This window comes from Arachis stenosperma, chromosome 3 (assembly GCF_014773155.1).
Source record: "Arachis stenosperma cultivar V10309 chromosome 3, arast.V10309.gnm1.PFL2, whole genome shotgun sequence".
In the NCBI taxonomy this organism is placed as follows: Eukaryota; Viridiplantae; Streptophyta; class Magnoliopsida; order Fabales; family Fabaceae; genus Arachis; species Arachis stenosperma.
Window position 1 is genome coordinate 62,781,025 of NC_080379.1, and position 23,305 is coordinate 62,804,329.

General features: G+C 38.9%; 1 non-coding gene across 1 annotated transcript; it reads left to right on the forward strand.

Annotated features, from left to right (window-relative positions):
* The first annotated feature begins 7,442 nt into the window (after positions 1-7,442).
* Positions 7,443-7,550, forward strand: LOC130971618 (small nucleolar RNA R71). The gene has a single exon (XR_009082831.1). It is a non-coding gene; the product is annotated as a small nucleolar RNA R71 (small nucleolar RNA).
* The last annotated feature ends 15,755 nt before the right edge of the window (positions 7,551-23,305 follow it).

The following is a 23,305-nucleotide window of genomic DNA, read 5'->3' on the forward strand; positions in this document are numbered from 1 at the left end:
AACTTTTAGAGACTTATTTTGTACCTCATGACATTTTCAGATCTGAATTTTATACACTTTGACGGCATGAGTCTCTAAACTCCATTGTTGGGGGTGAGGAGCTCTGCAGCGTCTCGATGAATTAATGCAATTGTTTCTGTTTCTCCTTTCAAACATGTGTGTTCCTATCTAAGATATTCATTTGCGCTTAATTATGGAGAAGGTGATGATCCGTGACACTCATCACCTTCCTCAATCTATAAACGTGTGCCTGACAAACACCTCCATTCTACATCAGATTGAATGAGTATCTCTTAGCTTTCTTAATCAGAATCTTCGTGGTATAAGCTAGAACTGATGGCGGCCACTCTTGAGGATCCGGAAAGTCTAAACCTTATCTGTGGTATTCCGAGTAGGATTCAAGGATTGAATGGCTGTGACGAGCTTCAAACTCACGATTGCTGGGCGTGATGACAAACGCAAAAGGATCAATGGATCCTATTCCAACATGATCGAGAACCAACAGCTGATTAGCCGTGCTGTGACAGAGCATCTGGACCGTTTTCACTGAGAGGATGGGAGGTAGCCACTGACAATGGTGATTCCCTACATACAGCTTGCCATGGAAGGAGCCTTGCATTAATGAAAGTGAGTAAGCATTATGTTGCAGGGATTCAGAGGACAAAGCATCTCCAAAAAACCCCAACATATTCTCCATTACTGCACAACAAGTAACTATTTCACACTATTTTATTTTTCTAATAATTCCAACTGATAATTTTAATTAATATCCTGACTAAGACTAATAAAATAAACATAGCTTGCTTCAAACCAATAATTTCCGTGGGATCGACCCTTACTCACCTAAGGTATTACTTGGACGACCCAGTGCACTTGCTGGTTAGTGGTACGAGATCATAAGAAATTTTGATTTTGATATTGGGATTAAGATTTCGTGCACCAGCTTCCTACCAATAATCTCCGTGAGATCGACCCTTACTCACATAAGGTTTATTACTTGGACAACCCAGTGCACTTGCTGGTTAGTTGTGCGAAGTTGTGAAAAAGAGTGATATTATAATTGTGCGTACCAAGTTGTTGGCGCCATTGAGATCACAATTTCGTACACCAACTATACTTTCAATGATAGAATTCTAATTTGTGAAAATCTAGATCGACGATTGGTGCACGAAATTGTGATCATCAATGGCGCCATCAACATGGTACGCTCAATTGCAATCTCAACTCTTTATCACAACTTCGCACAACTAACGAGCAAGTGCACTGGGTCGTCTAAGTAATAAACCTTACGCGAGTAAGGGTCGATCCCACGGAGATTGTTGGTATGAAGCAAGCTATGGTCATCTTGTAAATCTCAGTCAGGCAAATTCAAATGGTTATGGATGATATATGAATAAAGCATAAAATAAAGACAGAGATACTTATGTAGTTCATTGGTGAGAATTTCAGATAAGCGTATGGAGATGTTTTGTCCCTTCCGTCTCTTTGCTTTCCTACTATCTTCATCCAATCCTTCTTACTCCTTTCCATGGCAAGCTGTATGTAGGGTTTCACCATTGTCAATGGCTACCTCCCATCCTCTCAGTGAAAATGTTCAACGCGCTCTATCACAGCACGGCTATTCAGCTGTCGGTTCTCGATCATGTCGGAATAGAATCCAGTGATTCTTTTGCGTCTGTCACTAACGCCTCACAATCGCGAGTTTGAAGCTCGTCACAGTCATTCAATCCTTGAATCCTACTCAGAATACCACAGACAAGGTTTAGACCTTCCAGATTCTCTTGAATGGCTCCATCAATTCTAGCTTATACCACGAGGATTCCAATTAAGGGATCCAAGAGATATCCACTCAATGTAAGGTAGAACGGAGGTGGTTGTCAGGCACACATTCATAGGTGAGAATGATGATGAGTGTCACGGATCATCACATTCATCAAGTTGACGAACAAGTGATATCTTAGAACAACAATAAGCCGAATTGAATAGAAGAACAATAGTAATTGCATTAATACTCGAGGTACAGCAGAGCTCCACACCTTAATCTATGGTGTGTAGAAACTCCACCGAAAATACATAAGTGATAATGATGATCATTGGCTTCGGCCCCAGAGAGGGAACCAGAAGAACCAAGATAGCTACCAAGATCTAAAATGATCAAAAGATTCAAAGATCTAAAGATGATCAAAGATCCAAAGATGAAAATACAATAGCAAAAGGTCCTATTTGTAGAGAACTAGTAGCCTAGGGTTTACAGAAATGAGTAAATGACATAAAAATCTACTTCCGGGCCCACTTGGTGTGTGCTTGGGCTGAGCATTGAAGCTTTCATGTGTAGAGACTTTTCTTGGAGTTAAACGTCAGCTTTTGTGCCAGTTTGGGCGTTTAACTCCCATTCTTGTGTCAGTTCCGACGTTAAACGCCAGAATTCTTGAGCTGACATGGAACGCCTGTTTGGGCCATCAAATCTCGGGCAGAGTATGGACTATTATACATTGCTGAAAAGCCCAGGATGTCTACTTTCCAACGCAATTGAGAGCGCGCCAATTGGGCTTCTTTAGCTCAAGAAAATCCACTTCGAGTGCAGGGAGGTCAGAATCCAACAGCATCTGCAGTCCTTTTCAGCCTCTGAATCAGATTTTTGCTCAGATCCCTCAATTTCAGCCAGAAAATACCTGAAATCACAGAAAAATACACAAACTCATAGTAAAGTCCAGAAAAGTGAATTTTAACTAAAAACTAATAAAAATATAATAAAAACTAACTAAAACATACTAAAAACATACTAAAAACAATGCCAAAAAGCGTATAAATTATCCGCTCATCACAACACCAATCTTAAATTGTTGCTTGTCCCCAAGCAACTGAAAATCAAATAAGATAAAAAGAAGAGAATATGCAATGAATTCCAAAAACATCTATGAAGATCAGTATTAATTAGATGAGCAGGGCTTTTAGCTTTTTGCCTCTGAACAGTTTTGGCATCTCACTCTATCCTTTGAAATTCAGAATGATTGGCTTCTATAGGAACTCAGAATCCAGATAGTGTTATTGATTCTCCTAGTTAAGTATGATGATTCTTGAACACAGCTACTTTATGAGTCTTGGCCGTGGCCCAAAGCACTCTGTCTTCCAGTATTACCACCGGATACATACATGCCACAGACACATAACTGGGTGAACCTTTTCAGATTGTGACTCAGCTTTGCTAGAGTCCCCAATTAAAGGTGTCCAGGGTTCTTAAGCACACTCTTTTTGCCTTGGATCACGACTTTATTATTATTATTATTATTTTCTTTATCCCCATTTTTTTCGTTTTTTATTTGTATTCACTGCTTTTTCTTGCTTCAAGAATCATTTTTATGATTTTTCAGATCCTCAGTAACATGTCTCCTTTTTCATCATTCTTTCAAGAGCCAACATTCATGAACAAAAAATTCAAAAGACATATGCACTGTTCAAGCATACATTCAGAAGTCAAAGTATTGCCACCACATCAAAATAATTAATCTGTTATAAAATTCAAAATTCATGCAATTCTTCTCTTTTTTAATTAAGAACATTTTTCATTTAAGAAAGGTGATGGATTCATAGGACATTCATAACTTTAAGGCATAGACACTAAGACACTAATGATCATAAGACACAAATATAGATAAGCATAAGCATGATTTTTTGAAAAACAGAAAAATAAAGAACAAGGAGATTAAAGAACGGGTCCACCTTAGTGATGACGGCTTATTCTTCCTCTTGAAGATCTTATGAAGTGCTTGAGCTCCTCAATGTCTCTCATGATTCTTTGATCTTTTCTCATGATTCTTTGATCTTCTCTCTCATGATTCTTTGATCTTCTCTAATTTCATGGAGGAGGATGGAATGTTCTTGGTGCTCCACCCTTAGTTGTCCCATGTTGGAACTCAATTCTCCTAGGGAGGTGTTGATTTGCTCCCAATAGTTTTGTGGAGGAAAGTGCATCCCTTGAGGCATCTCAGGGATTTCATGATGAGTGGGATCTCTTGTTTGCTCCATCCTTTTCTTAGTGATGGGCTTGTCCTCATTAATGAGGATGTCTCCTTCTATGTCAATTCCAACTGAATAACAGAGGTGACATATGAGATGAGGGAAGGCTAACCTTGCCAAGGTAGAGGACTTGTCCGCCACCTTATAAAGTTCTTAGGCTATAACCTCATGAACTTCTACTTTCTCTCCAATCATGATGCTATGAATCGTGATAGCCCGGTCTATAGTAATTTCGGACCGGTTGCTAGTGGGAATGATTGAGCGTTGGATAAGCTCCAACCATCCCCTAGCCACGGGCTTGAGGTCATGCCTTCTCAATTGAACCGGCTTCCCTCTTGAATCTCTCTTCCATTGAGCGCCCTCTTCACAAATGTCTATGAGGACTTGGTCCAACCTTTGATCAAAGTTGACCCTTCTAGTATAAGGGTGTTCATCTCCTTGCATCATGGGCAAGTTGAATGCCAACCTTACATTTTCCGGACTAAAATCTAAGTATTTCCCCCGAACCATTGTAAGCCAATTCTTTGGATCCGGGTTCACACCTTGATCATGGTTCTTGGTGATCCATGCATTGGCATAGAACTCTTGAACCATTAAGATTCCGACTTGTTGAATGCGGTTGGTAAGAACTTCCTAACCTCTTCTTTGAATCTCATGTCGGACCTCCGGATAATCACTCTTTTTGAGTTTGAAAGGGACCTCGGGGATCACCTTCTTCATGGCCACAACTTCATAGAAGTGGTCTTGATGCACCCTTGAGATGAATCTCTCTATCTTCCATGACTCAGAGGTGGAAGCTTTTGCCTTCCCTTTCCTCTTTCTAGAGGTTTCTCCAGCCTTAGGTACCATAAATGGTTATGGAAAAACAAAAAACAATGCTTTTACCACACCAAACTTAGAAGGTTTGCTCGTCCTCGAGCAAAAGAAGAAAGAAGAGAGTAGAAGAAGAAGAAATAGAGGAGATGGAGGGGGGCTTTGTGTTTCGGCCAAAGGGAGAGAAGTAGTGTTTAGGTTGTGTGAAAATGAGGTGGTGAAGATGGGTTTATATAGGAGTAGAGAGGGGTGTATAGTTCGGCCATTATGGGTGGGTTTGGGAGGGAAAGTGGTTTGAATTTGAATGGTGAGGTAGGTGGGGTTTTATGAAGGATTGCTGTGAATGGTGAAGAGAATAGTAGGATTTGATAGGTGAGGGGTTTTTGGGGAAGAGGTGTTGAGTTGATTGGTGAATGGGTGAAGAAGAAAGAGAGTAGTGGGGTAGGTTGGGATCCTGTGTGGTCCACAGATCCAGAGGTGTCAAGGAAAATTCATCCCTGCACCAAGTGGCAAGCAAAAATGCTCTTTATGCCAATTCTGGCGTTAAACGCCGGGCTGGTGCCCATTTCTGGCGTTTAACGCCAGCTTCTTGCCCTTTCCTAGCGTTTAACGCCAGTCTGGTGCCCCTTTCTGGCATTAAACGCTCAGAATGGTGCCAGACTGGGCGTTAAACGCCCATTTGCTGCCCTTACTGGCGTTTAAACGCCAGTAAGGTTTTCCTCCAGGGTGTGCTGTTTTTCTTTCTGTTTTTCATTCTGTTTTTGCTTTTTCAATTGATTTTGTGACTTTCCATGATCATCAACCTACAAAAAACATAAAATAACAAAGGAAAATAGATAAATATAACATTGGGTTGCCTCCCAACAAGCGCTTCTTTAATGTTAGTAGCTTGACAGTGGGCTCTCATGGAGCCTTACAGATACTCAGAGCAATGTTGGAACCTCCCAACACCAAACTTAGAGTTTGAATGTGGGGGGTTCAACACCAAACTTAGAAGTTGGTTGTGTCCTTCCAACACCAAACTTAGAGTTTGACTGTGGGGGCTCTGTTTGACTCTGTTTTGAGAGAAGCTCTTCATGCTTCCTCTCCATGGTAACAGAGGGATATCCTTGAGCCTTAAACACAAAGGATTCTTCATTCACTTGAATGATCAATTCTCCTCTGTCAACATCAATCACAACCTTTGCTGTGGCTAGGAAGGGTCTGCCAAGGATGATGGATTCATCCATGCACTTCCCAGTCTCTAGGACTATGAAATCAGCAAGGATGTAATGGTCTTCAACTTTCACCAAAACATCCTCTACAAGTCCATAAGCTTGTTTTCTTGAATTGTCTGCCATCTCTAGTGAGATTCTTGCAGCTTGCACCTCAAAGATCTCTAGCTTCTCCATTACAGAGAGAGGCATAAGGTTTATGCTTGACCCTAGGTCACACAAAGCCTTCTTAAAGGTCATGGTGCCTATGGTACAAGGTATTGAGAACTTCTCAGGGTCCTGTCTCTTTTGAGGTAATTTCTACCTAGACAAGTCATCCAGTTCTTTGGTGAGCAAAAGGGGTTCATCCTCCCAAGTCTCATTACCAAATAACTTGTCATTTAGCTTCATGATTGCTCCAAGGTACTTGGCAACTTGCTCTTCAGTGACATCTTCATCCTCTTCAGAGGAAGAATACTCATTCGAGCTTATGAATGGCAGAAGTAAATTCAATGGACTCTCTATGGTCTCATTATGAGCCTCAGATTCCCATGGTTCCTCATTAGGGAACTCATTGGAGGCCAGTGGACGTCCATTGAGGTCTTCCTCAGTGGCGATCACTACCTCTTCCTCCTCTCCAAGTTCGGCCATGTGGGTCATGTTAATGGCCTTGCATTCTCCTTTTGGATTCTCTTCTGTATTGCTTGGAAGAGTACTAGGAGGGAGTTCATTAATTTTCTTGCTCAACTGTCCCACTTGTGCCTCCAAATTCCTAATGGAGGACCTTGTTTCAGTCATGAAACTTTGAGTGGTTTTGATTAGATCAGAGAACATGGTTGCTAAGTCAGAGTGGCTCTGCTTAGAATTCTCTATCTGTTGCTGAGAAGATGATGGAAAAGGCTTGCCATTGCTAAACCCGTTTCTTCCACCATTATTGTTGTTGAAACCTTGTTGAGGTCTCTGTTGATCCTTCCATGAGAAATTTGGATGATTTCTCCATGAAGGATTATAGGTATTTCCATAGGGTTCTCCCATGTAATTCACCTCTTCCATTGAAGGGTTCTCAAGATCATAAGCTTCTTCTTCAAATGAAGCATCCTTAGTACTGCCTGGTGCAGCTTGCATTCCAGATAGACTTTGAGAGATCATATTGACTTGCTGAGTCAATATTTTGTTCTGAGCCAGTATGGCATTCAGAGTATCAATCTCAAGAACTCCATTTTTCTGATTCGTCCCATTGTTCACAGGATTCCTTTCAGAAGTGTACATGAATTGGTTATTTGCAACCATTTCAATGAGTTCTTGAGCTTCTGCAGGCGTCTTCTTCAGATGAAGAGATCCTCCAGCAGAGCTGTCCAATGACATCTTGGATAGTTCAGACAGACCATCATAGAAGATACCTATGATGCTCCATTCAGAAAGCATGTCAGAAGGACACTTTCTGATCAATTGTTTGTATCTTTCCCAAGCTTTATAGAGGGATTCACCTTCCTTCTGTCTGAAGGTTTAGACTTCCACTCTAAGCTTACTCAATTTTTGAGGTGGAAAGAACTTTGCCAAGAAGGCATTGACTAGCTTTTCCCAAGAGTTCAGGCTTTCTTTAGGTTGTGAGTCCAACCATATCCTAGCTATGTCTCTTACAACAAAAGGGAATAGCATAAGTCTGTAGACCTCAGGGTCAACCCCATTGGTCTTGACAGTGTCACAGATTTGCAAGAATTCAGCTAAAAACTGATGAGGATCTTCCAATGGAAGTCCATGGAACTTGCAATTCTGTTGCATTAGAGAAACTAATTGAGGCTTAAGCTCAAAGTTGTTTGCTCCAATGGCAGGGATAGAGATGCTTCTCCCATAAAAGTCGGGAGTAGGTGAAGTAAAGTCACCCAGCACCTTCCTTGCATTGTTGGCATTGTTGTTGTTTTCGGATGCCATGGATTCTTCTTCTTTGAAGATTTCTGTTAGGTCCTCTACAGAGAGTTGTGCCTTAGCTTCTCTTAGCTTTCGCTTCAAGGTCCTTTCAAGTTCAGGTTCAGCCTCAACAAGAATGCTTTTGTCTTTGCTCCTTCTCATATGAAAGAGAAGAAAACAAGAAAATATGGAATTCTCTATGTCACAGTATAGAGATTCCTTGAGGTGTCAGAGGAATAGAAGGAAGAGGTAGAAGAATTTGAACTTACCAAGAAAGATGGAGTTCGAATTGTACATTGAGGAGGAGTGTTAGTCCATAAATAGAAGGATGTGAGAAGAGGGGAAGAAATTTTCGAAAATTAGAGTGAATTAAAAAAAAAGTAATTGATTTTCGAAAACTAAGATTGGAAAAAAAATTAAGTGATTTTTGAAAAAGATTTTGAAATTAGAAATCAAAAAGATATGATTGAAAACTATTTTGAAAAAGATGTGATTAAAAAGATATGATTAAAAAGATATGATTTGAAAAGGCAACATTAAAAAGATATGATTAGAAAGATATGATTAGAAAGATATGATTAAAAAGATATGATTAGAAAGATATGATTAGAAAGATATGATTCAGACATTAAACCTTTCTCAATAGAAAAGGCAACATTCTTGAATTGTTGAATCAAATCATTAATTGTTAGTAAGTATTTTTGAAAATGGAAAGAAATTGATTTTGAAAATATATGATTGAAAAAATATGGTTTGAAAAAGATTTGATTTTGAAAAATTTTGAAAACTTGAAAAAAATTTGAATTAAAAACCAAATCTTCTCTCTTGTGCCATCCCGGTGTTAAACGCCCAGAATGGTATACATTCTGGCGTTTAACGCCCAAAATGCTACCCTTTTGGGCGTTAAACGCCCAGCCAGGCACCCTGGCTAGCGTTTAAATGCCAGTTTTCCTTCCTCACTGGGCGTTTTGAACGCCCAGCTTTTTCTGTGTAATTCCTCTGCTGTATGTTCTGAATCTTCAATTCTCTGTATTATTGACTTGAAAAGACACAAATTAAAAATTTTGTGGATTTTTAATAATGAAGAATAATCAAAATGAAACTAAGATCAAATAAACAATGCATGCAAGACACCAAACTTAGAAGTTTGTATACTACTGACACTAACAAATTGAAAATGCATATGAGAAACAACCAAAACACTCAAGACAAGAGAATTTAAAAATCAGAGTAAGGAAATCATCAAGAACAACTTGAAGATCAATGAAGACACATGAATGAAAAAATGCAAGAAGAATAGAAACATGCAATTGACACCAAACATGCAATTGACAACTTGGATTTTTTTTTGAAAATTGAGTGAAAAAGAAAATAAGGATATCAAAGTTCTTAATGAGAATTCCAGGAATCATGCAATGTTAGTCTAAAGCTTTAGTCTAAAGAAATTAGACATGGCTAGCCAAGCTTCAGCAGGACATTGCATTCAAGAGCTAAATTGATGAGAATCAATCAGCTTTGGTGATGATAAGAACATCACCTTGAAACACTAGAATTCATTCTTAAGAACTCTGAAGAAAATTACCTAAGCTAAGCAACAAGATGAACCGTCAGTTGTCCAAACTCAAACAATCCCCGGCAACGGCGCCAAAAACTTGGTGCACGAAATTGTGATCATCAATGGTGCAATCAACATGGTACGCTCAATTGCAATCTCAACTCTTTATCACAACTTCGCACAACTAACCAGCAAGTGCACTAGGTCGTCCAAGTAATAAACCTTACGCGAGTAAGGGTCGATCCCACGGAGATTGTTGGTATGAAGCAAGCTATGGTCATCTTGTAAATCTCAGTCAGGCAGATTCAAATGGTTATATATGATATATGAATAAAGCATAAAATAAAGATAGAAATACTTATGTAGTTCATTGGTGAGAATTTCAGATAAGCGTATGGAGATGCTTTGTCCCTTCTGTCTCTCTGCTTTCATACTGTCTTCATCCAATCCTTCTTACTCCTTTCCATGGCAAGCTGTATGTAGGGTTTCACTGTTGTCAATGGCTACCTCCCATCCTCTCAGTGAAAATGTTCAACGCGCTCTGTCATAGCACGGCTATTCAGCTGTCAGTTCTCGATCATGTCGGAATAGAATCCAGTGATTCTTTTGCGTCTCTTACTAACGCCCCACAATCGCGAGTTTGAAGCTCGTCACAGTCATTCAATCCTTGAATCCTACTCAGAATACCACAGACAAGGTTTAGACCTTCCAGATTCTCTTGAATGCCGCCATCAATTCTAGCTTATACCATGAGGATTCCGATTAAGGGATCCAAGAGATATCCACTCAATCTAAGGTAGAACGGAGGTGGTTGTCAGGCACACATTCATAGGTGAGAATGATGATGAGTGTCACGAATCATCACATTCATCAAGTTGACGAACAAGTGATATCTTAGAACAACAATAAGCCGAATTGAATAGAAGAACAATAGTAATTGCATTAATACTCGAGGTACAGCAGAGCTCCACACCTTAATCTATGGTGTGTAGAAACTTCACCGAAAATACATAAGTGATAATGATGATCATTGGCTTCGGCCCCAGAGAGGGAACCAGAAGAACCAAGATAGCTACCAAGATCTAAAATGATCAAAAGATTCAAAGATCTAAAGATGATCAAAGATCCAAAGATGAAAATACAATAGCAAAAGGTCCTATTTGTAGAGAACTAGTAGCCTAGGGTTTACAGAAATGAGTAAATGACATAAAAATTCACTTCCGGGCCCACTTGGTGTGTGCTTGGGCTGAGCATTGAAGCTTTCATGTGTAGAGACTTTTCTTGGAGTTAAACGCCAGCTTTTGTGCCAGTTTGGGCGTTTAACTCCCATTCTTGTGTCAGTTCCGGCGTTAAACGCCAGAATTCTTGAGCTGACATGGAACGCCTATTTGGGCCATCAAATCTCAGGCAAAGTATGGACTATTATACATTGCTGGAAATCCCAGGATGTCTACTTTCCAACGCAATTGAGAGCGCGCCAATTGGGCTTCTTTAGCTCAAGAAAATCCACTTCGAGTGCAGGGAGGTCAGAATCCAACAGCATCTGCAGTCCTTTTCAGCCTCTGAATCAGATTTTTGCTCAGATCCCTCAATTTCAGCCAGAAAATACCTGAAATCACAGAAAAACACACAAACTCATAGTAAAGTCTAGAAAAGTGAATTTTAACTAAAAACTAATAAAAATATAATAAAAACTAACTAAAACATACTAAAAACAATGCCAAAAAGCGTATAAATTATCCGCTCATCAACGATAAATTCCTATTCATCACACCACTTAGTCAACCTCTAACTATAAAGGAAAGTCAAGTGGAAATAATCAATTTGATTCCTCAAGTCTTAGTCAACTCCTAAGGAAAGACTAGCTTTAGTGGAATTCAAATCAATTGGTAACTTCTAATTATCAATCAAAAAGAGATTTGATAACTCAAAAGTCACCAATTACTCAAGCTAAGCCAAGAGGAGAAAATTCTACTCTAACTGGAAAGTATTTTATCAAACACTTGGAAAGCATGAAAGAAAAGCATGGTAAAATGACAACAAGAATGAAATCTAACAACTATTAATAGCAAAGAATTAACAACGACAATCAAAGAAGTCACAATTAACATAAATAACCTCAAATTGCATTAAAAGAAAGTAAAAGAAACAAAAGTGTATCAACAACAAAAGTATACAAAATAAGGGAGATCACAACAAAAGAATAAAAGAACAAGATGTAGCAACAAGAAATCGAGAAGGAGAAGTAAATGAGAAGAAGAATTAAAGCCTAGATCTAGAGAAGTGATTAACCTAATCCTAATCCTAATTCTAGAGAGAAGAGAGAGCTTCTCTCTCTAGAAACTAACTCTAAACTAAAACTAAACTCTTTCAATTATGACTTGTTTGAAACTTCCCCTTTAATCCTTGGGTTTAATAGCAACAGAAGTGAGTTGGATTTGGCCCTGGGAAGCCCAGAAATTGTCCCTAGCAAATTCACTATAAGTGGGTCACGTGCAAGCACCGACGCGTACGCATGGGTCACACGTACGCGTCACTTGACAATTCGCTATCTACGCGTACGCGTCATGTACGCATACGCGTCGACATGCAACTTCACCTTTCCACGCGTGTGCATCTTCTGCACGTGCGTGTCGATCTCAACATCCCAAATCCTTGATTTCCATGATTTCTTCACTTTGCATGCTTTTCTCTTCATTCCTTTGATCCATTCCTAGCCTTTCCAATCCTGAATTCACTAACAAACATATCAAGGCATCTAGTGGACTCAAAGGTGAATCAAAATTAAGAAATTAAGGCCTAAAAAGCATGTTTTTACACTTAAGCACAAATTAGGAGACAATCATGAAACCATGCCATTTCATTGGATAAATGTGGGAAAAGTGGATAAAATCCACTTAAATTAGGCACAAAATGTACCACGAAATAGTGGCGCATCAATCACCCTTCTAGCTCTTACGAAATGGAGGCAATGATTCTTGTGGAAATAGAAGAAGGATCCCCAAGGGTAATCCGCTACAATGAAGATATCAACTTTCAAACTCAAAGGGTAGAGCTCGACCTACTTCCAGAAGTTTGAGAAAGAGCTCGGATAAGAGAGGAAGCACTAAAGCGTTGAATGGCTTCAAGATATAATCGGAAGGTAGTCCAACGAAGCTTCTCCGCCAACGATCTCATCTTAATTTGAACTGATATCGGAGCAGGTCGGTCAGGAGAAGGGAAGCTAGCAACTAACTGGAAAGGACCATACCGAGTTGCAGAAGTACTGGGGAAAGGTTACTATAAGGTGTCTGATCTCGAAGGGCGAGAGCTACCAAGGTCATGGCATGCTTGTAACCTAAGAAGGTACTATAGCTAGGAAATAGTAAAGATCTTAGGTCAAGGCGCACTCTTTTTCCTAAAAAGGTTTTTTAATGAGGCGCCAGGCCGAGATCTAAAAAATTGCCCGACCTAGAAGGGTAAGAACTCACATGTATACAGTTTTCATTTATAGTTTTATCTCATTATTATTTGAAATAAAGTTATCAGTTCCCTAAAAAGTTTCCTACCAAGACGCATTAGTTTATGCTTAAAAGCAAAATTCATCGCCAAATCATAAAAAAGTCGGCAAGGTGAAGCGAGAAAGCCTGGATTAATGCAAGGAGTTATAGAAAGTAACCCATAAAAAAAGACCTGACGAGGTCTGACTAGAAATGAGATTACTAAAAATAACTCGAGAAGGCCCGACAGAGAAGTCGGACCAACATAAAAGGATCACTAAAAAGGGACAAAAGCATCTCGCAAAGGCCAAAGAAAGGTCAAATATCCTAAAGGCCAGAAGTGCTTCGCTGAAAGGTACAAGTCTTGAAAAAAAGACACTACTTAAAAAGTGAAAACACAAGTCAAAACGGCGCTAAAAAGTCTTCCAAACAAAACTATGAAGAAAAGGTTCCTCCCCGAAACACTACCTAAAAAGTTGTTAGAATTTGACTAAAAAGCTCGAACAAGTGAAGACAAACAGGTTGGCACCCAAAAGGCGTAACCCAAAGGGATAAATGCGACATCAACAAAGGGAACAAATAAAGGTCTAAAAGGTCGAAAAACCTAAAAGCCAAAGTGCCTTAGCTAAAAAGGTACAAAGTCCTGAAAAGGATTCTACTTAAAGCTAGTGGCACAATCTCAAAACAGGGCTACAAAAGTCATTTGAAACTAAAAAGGTTCTATGTAAAGAACACTAAAAAATTATTTGACAAATTACTAAAAGCCTAGACACTAAGCCGCAAGGATAACTTCGCCAAAGAAAAAACTCAAAGCAAGCATGATCCAAAAGGCAGAGAAACCTACATCACCACTCAAAGGAGGTCGGACTAGGAAGTACCAAACCTCTCTAAAATCCACAAGGATCGCAAGGGTAAAATATCAATGGTTTGACTGACATATCAGCAAAATGCATCCTTCAAATTAAAACATTAAAGACTCAAAGGCTGCCTAAAGGGCAGCCCAAGAGTTTAAAGTGTTTGTTTTTCAAAATAAAAGTTGCTAGGAATGTGACATAAAACCTCATTAGTAGGGTTAATTGAGGTTCCTGTGGCTCTAAGGGCTTAAATCATAAGAGCATCATTCTCTGATCTAAAAGATTCGACCTTGACCGTGACATTTTGGGTAGGATAATCAAGAGATTGAATTGCGTGCGCTTCACCCTCTCCTGGATTGATCTAGTCTGTTTGGATGTTTGGTTTGGACCTGAGGAGATTAATGACCATGACCAATGGCTTAAACACTTACAGCCTTGCCATTGAAGGAATCACTCATCATTGGAGTAGTGAGCATGATGTGTTAATCGAGAAGAAGAATCATCTCCAAAGCCTTAACTAATCTATCATTACTGTCTTTACATCAACTCTTTATCGCTTTTGTTATTGCTTGTCTATGCGCCTACAACAAACAACAACTATCCTTCTATTCGCCTGACTAAAATCTGCAGGATAACCACAGCTTGCTCAATCCGATAATCTTCGTGGGATTCGACCCTCGCTCACCTGAGGTATTACTTGGACGACCCGGTGCACTTGCCGATTCAATTATGCGAGTCACAAATTTACGCACCAAATTTTTGACACCGTTGCCGGGGATTATTTGTATTGACAAACTACCAGTTATTTTTCTCCTTAGATCAGGTACTTTTTACTGCTTTTTGTTTATTTGTGTTGCTTTTTAGAAATCTTCTTTTCAAAAACATATCTTTAGTCATCTTTTTCTTTTGTTTGAATCTTTTGTCAAGTTTTAAGTTTGGTTTCCTTTTGATTTTTGTTGATTTTTCTTTTCTTGAATTTTTCGAAATCTGTTTTTAGGTTCTTTCTTATTATTCGAAATATTCTTACTATTTCCCTTTGCTTGATTTTAGAATCTCTAAGTTTGGTGTCTATTAGTATTTTTCTCTCTATTTTCGGAAACCGTGTTTTTAATTTCAAAAATTTTAAGTTTGGTGTCTAATAAGTTGTTTTCCTTTTTAAATTTCAAAAATACTCTAAGCTCCTTTCCTGTTTAAGTCTTAAAAATTCGAAATTCTTGGATTAACTCTTATGTTTCTATTTTATTAAAATTTCTATCCTTATTATTATTATTATTACTTTTATATATTATATATCTCTGTGGAACATCTCACTGGGAGTTCTCTATTCTTTACATGGAGGCCCCCACATTTTCTTTGCTTTGCTCTTTGTTGGTGTAGGCAGGAACAGGAAAATTTCAGTATGAATCCACTTGAGAATATATAACTAAGAAGAACTTTGGGGTCATATACAGACCCCACTCCTAACTTCTATGAAAGAAGCATTCGTATACCCCCTATTCGAGCAACAAATTTTGAGCTCAACCCATAACTCATCACTTTAGTGCAGCAAAACTGCCAGTTCCAGGGACTCCCACAAGAGGAGCACACAGAATTCATCGCAAATTTCTTGCGGATCTCTGATACAGCAATCCTTTGGGATTCGACCCTCACTCACCTGAGGTATTCTTGGACGATCTGGTGTACTTGCCGGTTCAGTTGTGCGAGTCACAAATTTGCGCACCACTATACAACTCCTAATCTCTCAGTGGATCCATCCAAAAGTGAGAGACTACAACACAAAATCTATGCTAAGCTGAAATGCCCCCAAAACATGCAATCAACCTCGAACCATCAATCATCGCTATCAAAAGATGGAATCTCTATCAAATCTGGGTACTCCTCATAATCCTCATCATCATCGTCAGAAATTTCTATAACCTTTGAAACTTTTCTTATGCCGCTATCACTGCTCAGATCCATATGCACAGGCCCATGAACGAACATAGGTCTATTCGCATGTGTTGTATCCAAAGTATCTACAAAAGGTCCAGACAACTCTCCGGTCTGTGCGCCAGACAAAGGTGATAAAACCAGCTTTAAAGGAAAATCCCACTCAGGTACAGGCTCAAGCACATACTGCTCAATTAGGTCCGGCAGGGGAACAACCTGGTCCTTGGGCTGAATAGGATGGGGGTGTCTAGGTCCATTTGGAAATGGATCGTGTGGAACATTCAGGTGAAGCCAAGTAAAAGAAAACTTGTTGGAGGCATTAGGGTCAAAGAAAGGAGTGTCGGTCACATGCTGGAGAGGATGGTAACACATACAGTCGTACTCGAGGCTCGGCAACTGCTATGTAAAAATTATGATGCATCGGGCCCTCGTATATGTAGGGGTGATCTAACTCATAGAATAGGATCTCTGTGTCCGTCTGAAGGGGAAGGTAAAGGGGTAAGAACTGGAAAGTTCTTAGTAAGGTCGGGGTGGCTAGTTATGTTCGTTGTGTTAAATACTGAACCACTGCAACAACCAACAAGTACAACTAACCATAATAACTAAAGAACATAGAAGTCAAATATAGCACACACAAAATCTCAACTGGCACAATTCACAGAAAATATGCACAAATAATCATAATGCATACCTATTTTAGTGCAGGTAATAAGCTCATCTGTCTGCTCCCAACATAACCCAGCGATCTTTGTCTGAGCTTCACTTTCTAGTTAGCATAACCTCTGTAAGCAACCTCTGCGTTATAGGTGCGACTCTCTTGAGCCAATATACACAAACATAACCTCTGTAAGCAACCTCTGCCTTACAGGTGCGGCTCTTTCTTGCCTATATCTATACTGATAACCTCTGTAAGGGCACCACCTTACAGGTGTGACCCTCTATGGTCGATGTATTCCTAGAAAGTAACTTTTTCAATGGAATTACCACCATATCTCTCCTCATTTTTAGCAGATAAAAAATAGTCCAAGTGAGGCCAATGAAGTCAAGAACAAAGCATAATGGGAACAGAGGAGGAGGTTGGCCCCGCGCCTGCCTAACGGCGAATTGGTGGGTTGGCAACTAAGTATGCCAATTATTTTTTTATTATTATTAAACTATTAAATATTTTAAAATATATAATTTCACAAATATTTTAATAAATTTATATTTTCTAAAGACAAAAAATTATAATTTATAAATTCACTAACACTAGAATCTTTATAATTCTAAATATCTAATAAACATAATCATTAACTAAATGTTTTAAAATAAAATAGTGAAACTAATATTGTCCAAAGCAAAACAAACTGTAGGAAATATATAATTAAACATTGTCCAAGTTTCTAATCAATTAAATATAATTCAAATTATAACTTAAAGTAAAATGAACAAACATTCTAAATACAAGCACAAAAGTAACATTCCAAATTCAATTATCATCCTAAAACCAAAAATCCGGTGGGCAAGCCCACCCCGTCAAAACCCGTGGATTAGGCGATGCGGATTAAGCGGACTTTTTTATTATACCGGTCTTAAATTTCTAACTTGGCATGCCTTTTTTGGTGAGCTACGTGAGACGGCCCGGCGAATTTCGGCCGATTTGCAACGTCTACTGCTGCTACTTGTTCGATTGTGCTATTGAAGAGGAAAGATAATAAAGAGAGAATGAGAAAAAAGTGACTGTGTTTGTCTGAATGAGAAGATAAAATGGAGATTTAATTTAGAGTTTGGTTTATTATCCAAATGCCTTTTCTATGTAAAAAAAAAATTAAACCACTAGCTCGACGAGCTAGCCCGCCTTGCCCAAGGGCACAAGTTCAGTGATTGTTTTGGTGAACTAAATGATGGTCGTAAAACCAACTCGACAAGTACACCGAATCGTATCAAGTAATACCACGGTGAGTGGATATCGTTCCCACGAGGATCAATGGACTGAGCAAGCAATGGTTAATTGACTATTTTAATTAGATTGATTGAAAACTTGTTTGAGAGGTATTAAATGTCAAAAATAGAGAATTTAAAAGAAATCAGTTATGAACGATTAGGAAAAGTGGTATAAATAAAAAAGTTAAGGCTTTGGAGATATTTAAGCTTTAGGAAAAATACTTCTTGCTATCCACTTTGATTATGCAGAGATGTATCTATGACAAACCATAGTTAATCAAACTTCAATCTATTAGTAATTCAATTTCTCTTAATATAATAATCTGTCAATTCCTTGATCAATTTGTTATGATAAGAGGTCAAACGCAATTTCTGATTTAAAGCCATACAATTCTTAAATATTAATCCTAGTTGATTTTATGTCACTTATCAAAACTAGTTTTAAAAACTTAAAGATTATGAGAAGAAGTTTAAGCTTAATTCCAGTAATCAACTTCTCCAAGGTAAAAACAGAATTCAAATCAGATTAGAATTATTTTCCAATACATTCTAAACCTTTAAGATGAAGAACAAAACTTGCTTCTTAAGAAAAATATCAATGCATTAATCAAAAGTAGATAAACAATAACATTAGTCCATCAAAATCAACAAAGCTCCTAACCTTAACAGAGGAGATTAGTGACTCATAATACAAAAACAAAAACAAGGATTCAAAATTAGAGAAACTAAAGTAGTGTCCATCGAGAAACTTTTTGGACTTATTTATATTCCACTCTAAACCTACTTTTTGAATTCAAAAACAGAATCAAATAAAATATTTTCTAATTAATCTCAATTAAAGATGATCTTCTCCTTATAGTTAAAATTCAAAGCTTGGCCATTCTAATATTCACTTAGAACATGGGCCTTGCAATTGCTCTTAGAACTTTGAGAGTTGGCTTGACACTTGGGTGAAGTGATGCCGAACTTGGATGATTACTAGAAGCTGACCCAAGAATGGGTGCATGGGTATGTAGGGTGGCATGCCACTTGGGAAGGTGTTTCAACTTGGCGTGGTTTGGCGTGACACGTGATGAGCGGATAATTTATATGCTTTTTGGCATTGTTTTTAGGTAATTTTTAGTAAGTTCAAGCTACTTTTAGGGATGTTTTCATTAGTTTTTATGTTAAATTCACATTTCTGGACTTTACTATGAGTTTGTGTGTTTTTCTATAATTTCAGGTAATTTCTGGCTGAAATTGAGGGACTTAAGCAAAACTCTGAAAAAGGCTGACAAAAGGACTGCTGATGCTGTTGGAATCTGATCTCCCTGCACTCGAAATGGATTTTCTGGAGCTACAGAACTCCAAATGGAGCGCTCTCAACGGCGTTGGAAAGTAGACATCTAGAGCTTTCCAGCAATATATAATAGTCCATACTTTATTCGGAAATTGATGACATAAATTGGTGTTGAACGCCAAGTACATGCTGCTATCTGGAGTTAAACGCCAGAAACACGTCATGATCCGGAGTTGAACGCCCAAAACACGTTATAACTTGGAGTTCAACTCTAAGAAAAGCCTCAGCTCATGGATAGATCAAGCTCAGCCCAAGCATACACCAAGTGGGCCCCGGAAGTGGATTTATGCATCAATTACTTACTCATGTAAACCCTAGTAGCTAGTCTAGTATAAATAGGATAATTTACTATTGTATTAGACATCTTTTGACAGTTTAATCTTTTGACTGTTTAGTCTTGGATCATTTGGTCTTTTGATCATTCAGGGGGCTGGCCATTCGGCCATGCCTGAACCTTTCACTTATGTATTTTCAACGGTGGAGTTTCTGCACACCATAGACTAAGGGTGTGGAGCTCTGCTGTACCTCAAGTTTCAATACAATCATTATTATTTTCTATTCAATTCTCTTTTATTCTTATTCCAAGATATACGTTGCACTTTAACTTGATGAATGTGATGATCCGTGACACTCATCATCGTTCTCACCTATGAACGCACGTGACTGACAACCACTTCCGTTCTACTCTAGGCCGGACGCACATCTCTTAGATTCTCCAACAGAATCTTCGTGGTATAAGCTAGATAGATGGCGGCATTCATGGGAATCCGGAAAGTTTAACCTTGTCTGTGGTATTCTGAGTAGGATCCCGGGAATCCGGAAAGTCTAACCTTGTCTGTGGTATTCCGAGTAGGATTCCGGTATTGAATGACTGTGACGGGCTTCAAACTCGCGATTGCTGGGCGTGATGACAAACGCAAAAGGATCAATGGATCCTATTCCAACATGATCGAGAACCAACAGCTGATTAGCCGTGCTGTGATAGAGCATTTGGACCATTTTCATTGAGAGGATGGGATGTAGCCATTGTCAAGGGTGATGCCTCCAGACGATTAGCCGTGCAGTGACAGCGCATAGGACCATTTTCCCGAGAGGATGAAAAGTAGCCATTGATGATGGTGATGCCCTACATATAGCTTTCCATGGAAAGGAGTAAGAAGAATTGGATGAATGTAATAAGAAAGTAGAGATTCAAGAGGAGCACAGCATCTCCATACGCCTATCTGAAATTCCCACGTTTGATTTACATAAGTATTTCTATCCCTTTTTATTTTCTATTTATTATTAATTTTTGAAACCCATAACCATTTAATCTGCCTAACTGAGATTTACAAGGTGACCATAGCTTGCTTCATACCAACAATCTCTGTGGGATCGACCCTTACTCACGTAAGGTATTACTTGGATGACCCAGTACACTTGCTGGTTAAGTTGAACGGAGTTGTGATCACACGTGCCAATTTTAAATTTCATACAAGTACAAAGAGTACAACTTTAAGGATCACAATTTCGTCCACCAACACGCCCTCAAGTTAACCTCTTAGAAGGCCTTCTGATCTTTAGTTTGGAGTGCCACTTGGGATGCTTGGCATGGCACGCCCTTAGTTAAGGGCTGGTTGAAGGTCGAAGGCATGTAGTAGGGGGAGGACGGCGTGGTACGCCCTTGGCTGGGTGCTTGGTGGGTACGAAGGATGCCACTTTGAGTGTGGGGCATGGCACGCCCTTGCTTCCTGAGGTGAGGCTGATGCACGAAAACCTGTATCGCTACAAATTTTCCTCGGCAAGTATATCGAATTGTCGTCAAGTAAAAACTCACAATAGAGTGAGGTCGAATCCTACAGGGATTGATTCGTTGAGCAACTTTAATTAGAGGAGTTTTCTAGTTGAGCTAAGCAAATTTGAATTGAGAATTGCAGAAAATAAAATGGCGAAAAAGTAAATAACAAGAAATGTAAATAGCTGAAAGTAAATGGCAGAATGTAAAGTGTAGAAAATAAATTGCAGAAACTTAAATGGGAATGGGGGTAATGAACATTAAAGTAAATAGAAGAATTAAAGAGAATGGGTAAGATCAGAAGTGGGGAAGATCATTGGGCTTAGGAGATATTGCAATCCTCCGGATGAAGTTCATTCTCATCTCTTCCTCAATCAATGCATTCATTGATCTCTTGGCAATCTTAGGTGATTGGATCCAAATTCCTTGGCAATCCAATCTCTCTAAGCTTGAACAATTGTCCAATTCCTTGATCTAATTGCTCATGGGAAGAGATGAAGTATGGTCACTGATTATACCACTGCTTTTCTATATCAAACTATTGGTAGGATTACATGTCACGATATCCATCCAACCCCCAACCCAATCCAACATGTGAAAGCATTTCTAGCATGATTTCCTCATTCCTTTTCCAAGGTTCAGAGGAAATTCAAGTATGAAAAATTTCTCTTCCGAGACAATTGTTCAATTGAATGAAGCTCGAAAGCTTTCTAGCAAATCAAGAGAAAAGAAAGAGGAAGAAGAATAAAAATTATTATTGATCCATTTAATTACAACAGAGCTCCCTAACCCAATGAAGAGGGGTTTAGTTGTTTATAGCTCTAGGAATAGAAATTGAAAATGAAAAGTGCATTGAAAGTAAAATCAATTACAGAGAAAGTAAAATACAGAGTGTTTACAATCTTGGATCCCCAAGTGCCAATCCCCCTTTCTAGTTCAAAACTACCCCTATATATACTACTTCTCTGATCTTCAATTCAGTCTGTAAGTCTCTAGACATGGGCCTTTTAGCTCAGTTGAAGCAGTTACAAACTTAGTGGGCTTAGCTCAACTTGCTAGAAGAAGTTGAGTCAAGTATTATTCACGTTAGTCAAGACATTAGTGTGGTTAACGTTAAGTATAAATTCTGGTTCGAAGACGTTAGTGACACTAACTTTGTCACTAACGTCCCAACCCTCTTGAACTACGTTAACCCCACCGTTAGTGGCATTAATGTGACCACTAACGTAGCCTTTCCTAACCTTCGGTGACGTTAATGATGTTAACTTTACCATTAACGTCACAACCATCCTTTCCTCCACGTTAATGGCTCACGTTAGTGGTGTTAACATGGGCAATAACGTGCGCATACCTTGGCTCGAAGACGTTAGTGGTGTTAACTTCACCACTAACGTTGCAAACTTCCTCCCCTTCTACGTTAGTTTCCACATTATTGGAACTAACGTGGCCACTAACGTGGGCTTCTTGGCCATTTCTAACGTTAGTGGTGAAGTTAACACCACTAACGTTGCACTTCCTCTTTTATCTCACGTTAATACCCATGTTAGTGGCACTAATGTGACCATTAACGTAGGTATCCTTCGCCAATTCCAATGTTAGTGGTGAAGTTAACACCACTAACGTTGCAACCCTTTCCTTGCTCCACGTTAGTGGCACTAACGTGGGCTTATGATGGCCTTCCTAACGTTAGTGGTGTTAACTTCACCACTAACGTTGCAGCTTCTCCTTTCTTCCACGTTAATGTCCACTAACGTGGGCTTAAATGGCCTTCGAAGATGTTAGTGGTGCTAACTTCACCACTAACGTTGCAAGCTTGCTTCTCTTCTACGTTAATGGCCACGTTAGTGGTACTAACATGGCTCTTCTCTGTTTCTTTTGGCCTGAAATCAAACAAACAAAGTGCATCAAAATTTTGCTCTAGAACATGAGATTATGCATCATTCATTTTATCATTCAATTCTAACATCATTCTCATGCAAATGTTCAAAATTCACTATGTTTGCTTGAATCAAAACATGAATGCATATCCAACCAAATACTTGCTTATTGCCTAAGAAAATGTATAAAACTATCTTAAAATACACAAAGAATGACTAGTAAAACTAGTCAGAATGCCTTGACATCAGAGGCATAAAGACGTGTCACTTGAGTTGGTTGGGAGTGGCACACCAATGGTTGAGCATGGAAATTGGCTCTTGGAACTTGACTCAGCGTGTCGCATGAGAAACTTGGCCTAGTATGCCCTTGTTCCTAGAGCTTGATCTCTTGTTTGGCGTGCCACATGAGAATGGCATGGCACGTCATGCATGAATTGAGTGTTTTCATGGCCTTATCTGCTTCTCGTCCTTCCACTCTATTCTTGCTAGTGTTCTTTTAATAATTTCCTACAAAACACGAAACACAAAACACTCAAAATATATTGACTAAAACAAAAGGAATTTAGAGAGAAATCATTAACTTAATTAACATAATTAACTAGAAAAACTATTAAAGATGCTCATACACCACTAACCCAATAATT